The sequence below is a fragment of the Sipha flava genome, unplaced genomic scaffold (assembly GCF_003268045.1).
Source record: "Sipha flava isolate LNK unplaced genomic scaffold, YSA_version1 258_pilon_pilon, whole genome shotgun sequence".
In the NCBI taxonomy this organism is placed as follows: Eukaryota; Metazoa; Arthropoda; class Insecta; order Hemiptera; family Aphididae; genus Sipha; species Sipha flava.
In genome coordinates, this window is record NW_020272917.1 from 445,799 (window position 1) to 459,725 (window position 13,927).

At 24.4% G+C, this 13,927-nt stretch overlaps 1 protein-coding gene across 5 annotated transcripts in view; it reads left to right on the forward strand.

The window, feature by feature from the left end:
* LOC112684807 (protein unc-13 homolog B) overlaps nt 1-13,927 on the forward strand; it is a 160,468-nt gene that overhangs the window by 41,658 nt on the left and 104,883 nt on the right. The window lies entirely within an intron of this gene.

Below are 13,927 nucleotides of genomic sequence, written 5' to 3' on the forward strand. Positions count from 1 at the left end.
TACTTGTATTTTTAAATTTAAACATTTCATTAATATCAACTTAACAAAGAACAAACAAATATTATCATTTTTATTATAAAATATAATAATACAACATTGAAAATCATTAAAGCATATATTTTTGTAGTCATATTGTGTGATGTAATTATTTTAGGTTTTTGAGATAAATATATTTAAATGTCATTCCAACTTAAAAAATATGACTCTAAATTAGTTTGGGACTAGGGATGTTTATCTTACTGTTGTTTTTTATAAGGCCACTATGCTTTTCGTATTTAAATTGTGATTTAAATTTCTTATTATAACAAAATATTAGTTTTATTGATTATTGAAACAAATTTTTTGAATTAAAAAAAAAAAATCATTGAATTACTAAAAATAGTGTGATAATGTTGTAAATTAAAATAATTTATTCTTAAACAGCATGATTATTCGTATCAGGAGTTTGTAATTATTTCATTTGAATAAAAACAAACTATAAAACTATCAAATATACGTGACTTCTATATTATATATTTTATATTATATTTCGTGGAAAGTTTAGTTGTATTTTGAAAATTCAAAACTGGTCATAAATTATGAACATTTTTGTTTTTAATATGTTTTCACAATATCCGTTGTCATTTTTGATATTGCTTGTGTAGAATATTAAACTAGAAAATAAATACAGTATTTACATATTCCAGAAAGTAATTATTGGTAACATTATTACTAACTTATGGTGTTCATCACAAACATTAAACAGTTCGGTAACTCCGGTTTTCCAAGTATAATTTTTATCAATTATTTACTTAGCCAGGAATTATATAATCTGTGTACTCATAGATATTAATTTGGAAACCGATTTTTAGTATTTTCATAAAATAATCATTTTTAACAAGGAAAAATAGATCCATTAATTTGCAACTTATTTTATCATGCAATTGACAATTTCGATAATCTGATTGTAACGACATAAAATGATATACCATTATTATGAATAAAATCATTAAAAATGAGGGTGGTTGTGATATTTTATTATTTATTTACCGTTTATAAAATAATGAAGATTTATATAGATTTTAAAATTGACGGGTAAATTTATAGAATATAAAAAAAAAACGTCAAAGTTTTTTTTTGCACTCCATCAATCCTCGAATCTCTCCGTTTAAACCCTGATTTACTGTACAGAAAAACATTCTAGATTATAAAACATACGACTAACGAGGTAGTTAATTTTTCATATGATAAGTTATATATACATATTTTTTTTCTCCACGACGTTGGAATAAAATCAAATTGATTTTACGTACTTTACGAATAAAATACGTTTTAGCAAACCGTAAGTTATTGGGTATTGATTAATAGCTATTACATAATAATACAATCATATAATTATTTATTAGAATATGTCAATACTTATTAATTGAAAATAATATTTATTTATTTTGAGGTATAGGTATGCAAATATATAATGATAAATTAATATTATTCAATATTTTATTTTACTTTAAGAAAATAATTCTTATTATATGGATAATAATTATTATGTAGCGTTATAACGATTATTAATATTAAAGGTTAAGATAAAAAAAGTCGGATCAAGATTACTGGGACAAAATATTTGTTCTTCGTTTCATAGCTTCTTAGATAGGATACTTCTGAAGAGAATACAAAAAAAATGTAAATTAAACTTTGTGTACGTCACTAGATGCGGTGTATATAGAATATGCTATCGTTACATTATTCTCAATTTAAGTTTGAAGCATTGACGAATAATTGGATTAAAAAACGATTCTTAGTTAAGGTCGAAGTAATAATAATAATGTATAATTAATATAGTTATAGTTTGGTTGCTAAATTTTAGTTTACATTGTACCGACTTCTAAGAAACATTTGTAGTCTTCAGTATCTTTTATAATATAGAAAATGTATTTATCATTACATATCAAGGTATATATTTATGAGTGGGCTGGCATTTTAAAGCATTATAAATAAAAAAAAAGTACAAAATTGTTTTAAAAAAAGCATAAATGAAGCATATTTATTTTTAAAAAAAAGAATGACCAAAAATTAACATGAATTAGTTATAAAACGAATAAAAAAATTGAGAAATTAATTTAAATTTAAAAAATAATTAACTATCATATATTTTGTAAGATTCGCAGTAGTGTAATCGACTTTATTGTCTGACAGAATGTTTTTATATATAGGAAATGAACGTTTTGAAAAAATTCTTCACCAAATACTAACGCTACATTTTTTAAAAATGAATTTTTTTTAACTTTTGGCATTTTTATAAATTACAACACTAAAACTTAAATTTTAAAATGGTCGATATCGATGTTTTAAGAATATTGACCGTAGGTTCTATAGGCTATAAGTACGAGATCGAAACTTGTAGGTCGATAAGCTATTGGCCTATAAGCTATCTGTAGATCGATTATCTATGCGTTTAATAAATTTAATAATCAAGCCTATAATACAAACAGGAATAATAGAATATAACTATTTAGTCTGTAATCCTGGCTTTCACATTTCTTATTAATTAAATTAAATTGTTTATTATTACTTTAGCATAATAATAGAACAATAAACATCTAAAAATTCCTCAGCTGGAATAACTGAGAAAAAACAATAAAAAAAACAAAAATTAATTGATTTATTTGGAATCAGAATGACGTGAAACGGATTTATGTATAAAAATTAGATTTCTATCTCATATATAAAAAAAGAAGCATTTACTTTACAATCTGAGCCCTATTTATGAGGTACTTTTACGCTTCATAATATTATTAACTATACATTATCAAAAGTTTAATGAAAAAATATAATTTTGCAAGTAACAATTAACAACTTTGCTGATTATACAAATAATGGTTAGTTCTATTTAAAAATTAAAACGCTAAAAAAGGTGGTTTATTATTTTGAAATAACACATTTAAAAAAATTAATTATTTTTACTATGCATTATAATTATTAGGAATATCATACTTTCAATTTATAACTAAATTTATAAAAAAATTATTCAAGCCAAGTTTTCTTAATTCAAACATAGATAAAGACTTCAGATTACTCGGATGATTTAAACTTTCCAACATGTATACATAAAAATAATTAAACTAAATGTAATATAAGGCTTGATGATGTATAAACATTTTTTCAACATTTCTTCGGTTTTTGTTATTATAGGAAAATATATAAAGGAAATCCGAAAATAACCCCAGACTATCATTCCCGAGTCTAATTTGCATGTTAATCTTAAGTCTATAAATAATAAAATATAATATTTTGGAATAATTTTATTATTCAAAAATAAAAATTAAAAAAATTAATCAAATAAATAAAATTCCTTGTAAATTTAATATATTCTTTGTTTTATTTTGAATATAAAATAAAAACTTATAATGTTCTTACAATCTAAAATGTTTTCATGTAATATTCTTCGACTATGTTGTTTGTATAAGTTATTATTTTTTCATACAATTTTAGTTTAAAATATTAATCAAAACACGGTCTCTTATATTTTTTTGCATATGAAGATAATGGGTTTATAAAGGAAATGGAAAATATAAGAATATTAGTTCTATTCCTTGAATTATTTATCTTACTTTTAGGTTTTTCACTATATGCTTCACATTTCTAAGTAAATATAATATCATAATATAGTTAATAGATTTTATATATTTATGCTTAAGGCATGAAAAAATACATAAATCATGCCCATCTCTTTTAAAAACTTTTTCACTTGATCGAATTTTTAACTTTTGACAATTTATGAATTTAACTAACTTTCATTGATGAACTCTATCTTAATTTTCAACTGATTAGTATCTTGAAAATACAATATTATGTTGTTTTTTTAAAACTTTACTTTTTTTATCTTTAGTTATATTTAATGGACGTATTCTATTTTTGAGAAATATAATTCGTGTTTCTATCAAAAATTAATGAATCGTTTGATGTAGAGTAAACATTTAAAAAGAGAAAAGTATAATGAGGAGAAAGCTTTATATATTCGATAGTCTTTCTTATGTAAATTTATAATATGATAAACTTAGAATCTTATAAAGTTACATTAATTTTCAAATCTAAAATATTATAAGGTTTAATAACTTGTAGAAGAAGTTTTAACAATACATTGTTTTTAATATTTCCAATTAAATATTATAAAACTAACTAAATATATATATATATATTTTTTTAAGAACAAATTGTAAATTAATATTCAGGTATATTTTTCTAACGTATCAATACTGTATCTATTAAATAATCGATGAAATATCTAAATATAATTCAAACAAAATACAATCATCATGTAATTTGATCCAATGTTACATAATAGGATATAATTTTATTGTGTATAATTCAGTAATTGTTGCTTTTATGGTATTTTAAAAACAATTTTGGCGGATTTCAGTTTTTAATATGTATTTATAATAGTTTATACATTTTAAATTATGTTATACCTAATAAAAATGTTAAAAATTTATTTAATTATAAATATATAACAAATTTTAAATTATTATACATCGTACAGTATTGTTCAGAAAATGTTAGAATTATATTTCTTGGAATGTTATAAATACTATCGATGTACATATTTTTAAATAATGTATTTAAACTCAGAATTGACCAACTATATTGTTTTGTTCATCTTGATACAGAACAATTAGGATAAGTATTCTTATTATTATTTTATATTTGAACAAGAGTATTATAGTTTTTGAAAATCAATGTTTTAGTTTTTAAAAACGAAAAAAAAAAGTAATACGATTATTGGTTAAACGGACTTGCTTTTTAATTTTTTTTGTTTTTTCTTATTTTTATTTAGACATTCTTAATTTGTCAAAGAAATTTAGTTTTTCGATAAGAATATTTTGTATGTTTGATATTTTTGAAGTATACATAGTTGTATTCTGGCCCGACGAGTGGTGGGGGTAATTGGGGCTGTAGCCCAGGGGCCCGAGCTTCATAAAAGACCTGATGCCTGACCAAGTCTATTATGTCTCGGTCATGGTGTAGAGCTATTTATGGATACCAACATGAATCGTACTAATAATCTACCCAAATAATTATAGTGTATGCTGTATAGTTATAACGTGTTTACAATAAAGTGAACACTACAATATTGATCTATGACATAGATAAAGAATATTTTCAAGAAAGATCCATAGGTTATAAATTATTGTTTTCATTTAATCTGTAGAATAACCATGACTGTGATAACATTGTCTTTTTGGTATACACATTTTAAAAAACGACACTGAAAGTCAGTGACAAGTTTATACCTCGCGTGAGGGCCTGGATTAATTTTTCCCTGGGGCCCTTGATTTTTTTTTCAAGGTTGTATTAAGCATATACAACAACATTTTAATATAAATTTTTAATCACTTGTAATTTTATGCAATTTTTAGACATTTTTTTTTATTTTAAAAATTTTTCGAAAAATAATACATTATTTTAAAATTAGGTAATATCTTGAATTTTTAATTGAAAATATAAAATTATCAAAATATTGTCATACACACATATTATTTTCGGAGAACTGATTTTTTTTTCTAACTTAAAATTTCACCTTATACGTATGAGATTTCATCAGGATTTAAAAGTATTTTATAATATTTTTAACGACTTAATATCATTAAAGTGAGCTTGAGTAAAATTGTGTTTAATTTGTGTTGTGATTAATGTTTGAAAATTTCATGAAATTTAAAAAAAAGGAAATATTTCATGAAATATTTCAAATGTCTGAAATATTTCAGTATTTTAATAAATTTTGTTTTTTTTTTAAATAAGTTTTATTTTTATGTATGTAATTGTCATAATTTACTTTTATAATTTTATACTACTGAAACCAATCACTAATAACCATTACCTACTCATTAGTGATGGTTTTTTTTGGTATTATACATTCAAAATAGTATTCAACATTTTTAAATTGATAAATAAACGTACTATGTCGATAAATGTTCGTACACTAATAATTATTATAAAAATTAAAAGATTATATGATAAATATTAAATGTCTATAGGTACACTATTGTCGTCAGACGTCTATTCACCATAATAATAATAATTTTATGATAATAAACCATGCGTATTTTTCTAGTTAGAAACTATATATAAGTTATAAGTTTATAACGTTAAGATTATGATTGCGATAATAAATTATTGACTGTCAACTGTGTAATAAATATTATACTTATATAATATATTTAGTCACAATTCACAATAATAGAACCATCCTTGCATCGTCGTCGACGATAAGCCACTTCTGGGGAAAAAACCAATTTTTGCTATAAACAGCCGAAAACAAGACCCTAATATAGTATAAATAGTATAATATGTCAGCCACGGCACTCATTGCATTAATATTGTTAATATCAATGGATATAACAAAAACTCATGGATTGTACTATTAATAATTGATAAAAAACAATCATTATAATTTGTTTTCAAAAAAAAAAAAAAAATGTTTCACGTTTTTGTGAAATATTTCAACATGTAGTGAAATATTTCAAAATGAAATATTTCAAATGAAATATTTCACATGAAATATTTCATACTTCAAACACTAGTGATGAGAGATACATTGTTGATGTTTTTCATCATAATATTGGTGTCAATATATATTTGTATATACTTGTACGCACTTATAATAATTGTTATTGTTCTTAATGAAAATATCAGACAAATATTTACTGAAAGTATAATTTTTTTTTTATACGAGTATGTTTGTAGAAACAAAAGATTTTAACAAATACTACTTATTTTTATGTATTTATTTATTACTTTTATTTTTTTTTGAAAAAAACAGTTAAATTGCAATTTATAATAATTTATACAATGAAGTAAAATGTGGAAATGTTGTGATGTAGATAAGATTTAATAAAAGGTTAAAGCTGGATGTCACATGAGCTGTGACAATTAGAGAAATTTAATTTATATAATAGCTTATTAAACATAACATAAAATCATAAATACTTAGGCTTAAACACATCTGTAAAAGTTATAAAAAATGTTAATACATGACTACATGATTCGATGAATGGATTGATGTATGTATTCATAATGAAACAGTTTCAGATATTGTATTTAATATATGGTTTTTCAAGTTATATATCTATATATACTCACATTATTGTATAATTTATTGATTCCTTAACTGATATTATAATTCACTGAATAATCAATAGTTTCTAGGAGAATAATAAAGTTTTTTTTATATATATAATAAAAAAACTAAAAAAACTGTGTTGCTGAAAACTTTCTTCAGCATCAGTTAAAATGGATATCTACTCAATCATTTATAATGATAGACCAAGGCAAAAAAAAAAAAATGTACAAAAGTGTGAAAAAATTAAATAAACTTTGACTTGATTACATGTGATTTAAAGGATCACATATTGATTTTAGTTCGTTATAGAGTGTTCATAAAATATATTAACTATAATAATATAATATAACATAAATTTAATTTATTTGTTATTGTTTAAAGCATTAAAATTAATATGACATTTTAATTTTCTGTATTATTTTTTACTTTCTAAGAAGATTTATTAAATTAATCCAGAAATATCATACATATTTTTATCTAAAGTATTATAACTATTTAAATGATTTGCAAATAATTGTTGATTCTATAATAACATATATTTGATAAATATTTAATTTCAATACATAGGCTATAGCGTATTTATAAAACTATAAAACGATTGACAAGATATGCATAGATTTGCTGGTATTTAGACAAAAAAATTACGTACCATTCGGATTAAGGATTATTCGGTTGTTTACAAAATTAATGATTATAGAGTAATTAGAGTTAGTAACGGTTATCATCACCAATAGTGGGTATTATTATAAGGCATTGAACGGCAATTACACGGAACTTTTGTGAGCCAGATCATACAATTTAATATACCCTTTAATAATAACAATAACTTCATAAACGATTAAGGTGAGTGAAGACTAGAGGTTTTTAAGAATACATTTTGTTGAATTTCGTTTTATCGCAATAAAGTTTTTTTGAGAATCATTTACAATTTGGACCTAGCCTTGATAATGAAAGTATTCGTCATCAAATATTTATCAAAGTTGCTCTTATACCCGATAAATACGCTAAATATTTAGCGGATGTATAGACTAGTAATAATTGAACTTTTGCAAGTTTCAAGATTCATCTAGTTATTATTATTAAATCGTCGTCGCCTACATTATATTGTAACCGTTATAAAAAATTTTCAATTCTATATGTATTATTTTAAAGTGTACATATCTTACAAGTGATTTATATTTATTTTATTTAAACACTTTTCTACCCACCGTATATGTATTTACATATGGTATGTGTTCACTTTTCCCTTCTCATCAAATACGGTTAGGTGTTCGTACGTCGTCTAAATGTATATATATATATATATATGTAGCACAGTGCTGACACAACACGCGTACAATTGGGTAGGGCGTCTCGTTGTGATGTTAACGAAAAAAAAAAAGAAGCAAAATCATTATTCACAAGTGTATACCACAATTATACCTATAAACAACGGTCGCGAAATCGTTCGGCCTAGACCGTTCCGGTTATGCCACGTACACATAATTATTATAACATAATGTGTGCATATTATATCCGGGAACCTTGTAGACAATGTTGATAACATTTCTGGCTACATAACAGTAATATCTGTCACGGATCGATTTCGTTGAAATTTTACCAGATGTATTTCATTTGTCAGCAGCGGCATGCGGGCTTGTGTTTAACCATCCGGAAATCATTTCGAGCTATTGACCCGTTCGGGACACCAGGGATCCCCGACACACGCGTTGGTATTTACCGTATGTGTGTGTGTGTGTGTGTGTGTGTGTGTGCGTGCGGGTACGTGTCGGATATGACACTAAACAATTTCTAAGAATATTTTATTAAACTATGCTAAACCGTACCGTTTTTCTGATCGCACTGATACACTTGCTGCAGTCAAAAGACCACGCGCTATGAGATATAATAAATGTGTACTGGCGTACGGACGAGATAATATAGTGTAGAAAAAATATTTCTGTGTATGACTACACCGAGTTCCTCTGTTGTGGTATATCGTTTAAATATCACCGTGCGTTTACCGACTGAGGGAAATGGGTCGTTTGTAACGATAAAAAAACAAACAAACAAAATACGTCGAGGGGGCCGCAGTTTATTGTTCAGCTTACGGCAATTATTATATTGTACAGGGTACCGGTGTACATTGCCGTACGTGCACGGAAACGTTGGTAGGTGCGGGCTAGATGCGCGGTTGACCTTCGTCATTATTACATATCGGTTTTGATCATCCTTGTATTTAAATGCGAGTACAACGATAAAATGTTAATCGCTTGGTATGTATTATTTATATACGATGTATAGGCCGTAAATTATCAGTCGCTTTTCCCTTTGGAATCATTATTCTTTGACAGGTATTCGGCACGGTGACAATGATAAAACATGTATGATTATTAGTAAAAGATGATCCAAAGTGATATAGGACGACCGAACTTAAAATAATAATTATATGAGTCCTACATTGTTATGGTTAATTTTTTTTTTCAGCATGATCCGCGTACAGTATGTTAGGTAATACGTATAGGTACTACATATTACCTCCGACGAAAAGCTTATAGCTTTATACACACGTATTGGACATTATATTGTTATAGTTTCTCGTTGTTTCAATGTCACTGTATGTTTTATGATCAATTTTATATATTACGCTATTAGTTATTTCAAATAACTTATTTGTATTTTATTGGCTGCGATTGTATCGTACTACTTGTGGGATAGAAATATTGAACTTTATTCCGACCATTTAGATTAGAACAAACTGTTGATGGATAATTTATTTTATTCGGTGACGTAAAACTTATCGTTTTAAACGAAAAGACAGTGATGTCAATTAATTTATTTTCCTCAATCTTAATTTAATATGATAATAAAAGCTCTTGACAATTTTCATTACGACTTGTTGATAGTTCTTGCGGTTCCGTAATAACAAACAGGTCGCAGAAAAAAATAAAGTTTTGTTTAAAGAAAATATTGAATGGTTTACAGCTGAAGATATTTTGATTGAATTTTTTAATTACTTTTAAACTCAATATTGGTTTATGAAAACACCAAAAAAAAAAAATTACTTTTTGAGATACAATTTGAATAATTTATTTTCAATCTTAATTTACCAACACATTATTACACGAACACGGCAATTTTTTCAAAATTGTATTCTTATCTATAACTTCATTGTCTTTTTAAATTTTATATTTAAAATGTATATACTATCATATTTTAATTGATTATTAGTTCAGAAATAAAAATATTTCATTGTAATTTTATATTATGTATTTTTTTTGCATAATTATTGCATGTTTTGCATGTTAAGATATATTTTCTATGCTATAAAACACAACTGAAATTATTATTTATATATATACACGTATATTAATTGAAAGATATTTTTTTGATTTTGCCAATTTTCCTTTAACATCATATTGATAAATCTATATCGATATTGAAATATCGATTAATGTATAGAAGAAAAAAAACATTTAGAATGTAAAGTTATATAAAATAGGTAATAATAATAGACTTAAAAGAGTAGTACGTTTTGTCGAAACGAAATTCGCATAAATAGTTTCATACCAAAACCCATACATTTTTCGGCATACAAACAGTTGTTCAAAAATATTCTGCAAGCGGATGTACCCAAGAGAGTGGTTTTGAAATCAGCATTGGTCCTCTGGGTAATTTTAATAAAACATTTCATTTTATCAGTAGAGCTTATTTCGGTGGTGGTTTTTTCTATTTGACCGTCATAATAATACTACAAAAAACGGAATGAAAATGTTTGGATATTTAACAGAAACATTTATGTATATAAAATATTATAATATTATACATGTAACACGTGGGATCTATAAATGGAAAACAAAACATTTTCACTGGTCCAATGACTGTTTTGTATCCTTAAATGGTTTTACGGTCCAAAATTGCACAGAGCCATTGTTGAACACGAGTGTCCGAAAATGTGTTATTAATTAATACTAGGTGTCACTCCGTTATTGTTAGCTTATTCCGTTTACTTTATAATAATTGCGCACATGTTAAATTCGTAGAAAATAGTTAAGTCTTGTAGATGTTATGGTTTTATTGAAAGAATTTCTAAATTTATCAGTTATATATACATAAATTAATATTTCTACGATGATCAATTATTAACGTAACAAACAATTACAAAATGTAAGGTGCCCCCCATATTTCCAATAATTTAATAACACCCGGACTACGATTGCGAATTTTTTATCTCCGATCAGAGATTTCAGTGTTTTAACTTTCCGTACAACTTAAGTGTCATATTTTTATTATTTTCCAAATTATTGTATTTTTATAATATATCACAATTTTGAACTTGTATATAAGTGAATAAATTAATATATCAAATAGTTTATCAATGTATTTAAGTATATAAAATATATCAATATTTTATTTAACAATGAAATATTAATTATTATTCAGTAAAAATTATAAAATGAAATTATACTTAAAATAAGAAAATTTACATTAAAAATTTCTATTTGTGACAATTAATTTTTAAATGTGTTAATAGTCAACAAAAGTTTTTGTTTTGTTTTTTTTTTAACAAAATTGATTTTGAGTTTAGAGTTTACTTACTTTAAATGAAGTACGAAGTTTTTTTTCGCAAGTGTACATTTTTTTTAAGCGCCATTTTGAATTTGAAACTGCAACTTTCATTTTTTAAAGCTAAAAGTAATAATAAATAAGTCATATGTGTTTATATTTATATATATCTATAGCAGTACAGTTATATCTATTTTTCTATTCCGAATCATCTTTTGCTTTATGAATTTCGATTATTTTTTTTCCTTTTAAAAAAATTAACGCATTTGTACAAAACAAATTCTAATTTTTAACTATTTACTATTTTTCATATTTCGTTGTATGTGAATATGCAACACAATGGTGATAAGTATACAAGCTATATCAATTTTAAGTCTGAGAGATGAGCAAGAATGCAAAACACATTCCATTATACCTCACCATATCCATTTCTATATTTTATTTTCATTTCTATATTCTCCTTTCTAAATATGCATGTAATTCATGAACCGTTTATTTCTTTAAATAGTAGAACATATTTCACTTTGAAAATATGTAGTCGTTCTTGAATATTCCGAAAAAATAATATGAAATTTCGGTTAAATCGACCCGACGATACTAAATAATATTTATATACTATTATGACATATAATCTAGAATGCAAAGAAATAAATAATCATGCAATTAAGAAAATAAACTGTCATTACATTTAAATTGTTGGAATAATGTCATCTGATAAAAATTTTAGTTTTATTATTATACGATAAAAAACAAAACAAGTGTCGTAAAACAATGGATTTAAATAAATAAAAAACTGTTTATTTTTAATATTTTATAATACATAGGAGTCAAAAAAATGTTATTAGTTTAAATTGAACTTAAATTTAAACATTTTTAATTAGTCAATAACATATCATTGAAAACCACTATACTACGAGGAAATTACTTCAGAAGACATGTTTTGTGTATGTAGAATTAAGTTTATATTAATAATTTTTCCTATAAATAATTGTAGATAGAAATAATATAAGGTGAATTGTTATTGTGTATTTCTGTATTTTTTTTTCTTAGTCGATTGGCCGTTAATATTTTAGTGGGTAGTATTCATACGTTATTTGAAAGGGGTCATATATTTATATATGTTTGCTATTGTTTGTTATTATTATTTTTTTTTTTTTTTTAATGCTATAAATTATACTAAGAATCAAATACAAATACGGAATAAAATTAGGAGTATGGCTAAACTCAAGTTTAGCCACTGCGTTTGGCTAATATCTAAATTTCGGACTTTATCCACCATTATCCAGATGCATATGGCTAATGTCTAAATAACATTATCCATACAAATAATTAAAAGTTTAAGTCATACAAAAATTCTTTCATTTCTTATCTTATTCAATAATATTTAATAATATCATAGATTATGGAATAATTTTAATAATAATATGGTAGAATTATTATTAAGAATTATTTAGTCAATGATAATATGTACCTATTTTTATTATATAGATTTACGGCCACTTTTCATGACAATGGTAATGTAATTCATGGATGACATGACTATTTTCACTCAATAGTCTGAAGGCAGTTGAATACTTTTCCCGAGAACAGTAGGACCCCTATCAATAGTTGATACCGAGATATATATTATGTTATCTAAAAATTTATATCTAAAAATTTTTCGACATTTTTATTTTTATATTTTTTAAATTCCATGAACTTATTATCGAATGCGATATTTTACAAAAATATTTTTCTGGTCTTGAAAATCAAAATTAACTTAATTGAGATAAACGAAAAAATAATACGTTAAATTCGAGTTAATTTGTAAGAAAATAAGTTAAGTTAATTTATTAGTAATGAAATAATTTAAGTTAATAAGTTAATTTAACTTAACTTTTACTTAATTTTTAACTTATTAACTTCCAGGCTTGAAAACAAGATATACCTACTAAGTACTACAAGTTAGTATCTTAACTACTTACAAACTTGAATCGGTAATTACTGTAGATTATTACAGACTGTCTTTAACGTGCACACAATATTGTATGCAACCACATACATATCAATTTTAATTTTAAAATAATATAAAAATACAAACTGTGTACAATATTTATATTATTGAAAATATTTTACTTACTACGTGCATGGCTCACCTCTATACAACTACCCAACAAATCAATATCCAATAAAAATTACAATTTCAAAATATTGTATTATTATTGTAAATAGTTTTATATTTTTAATTTACCTATGGCTAATGTTACTTAGACATTAGCCAATAACGGTGAGATAATGTTTATT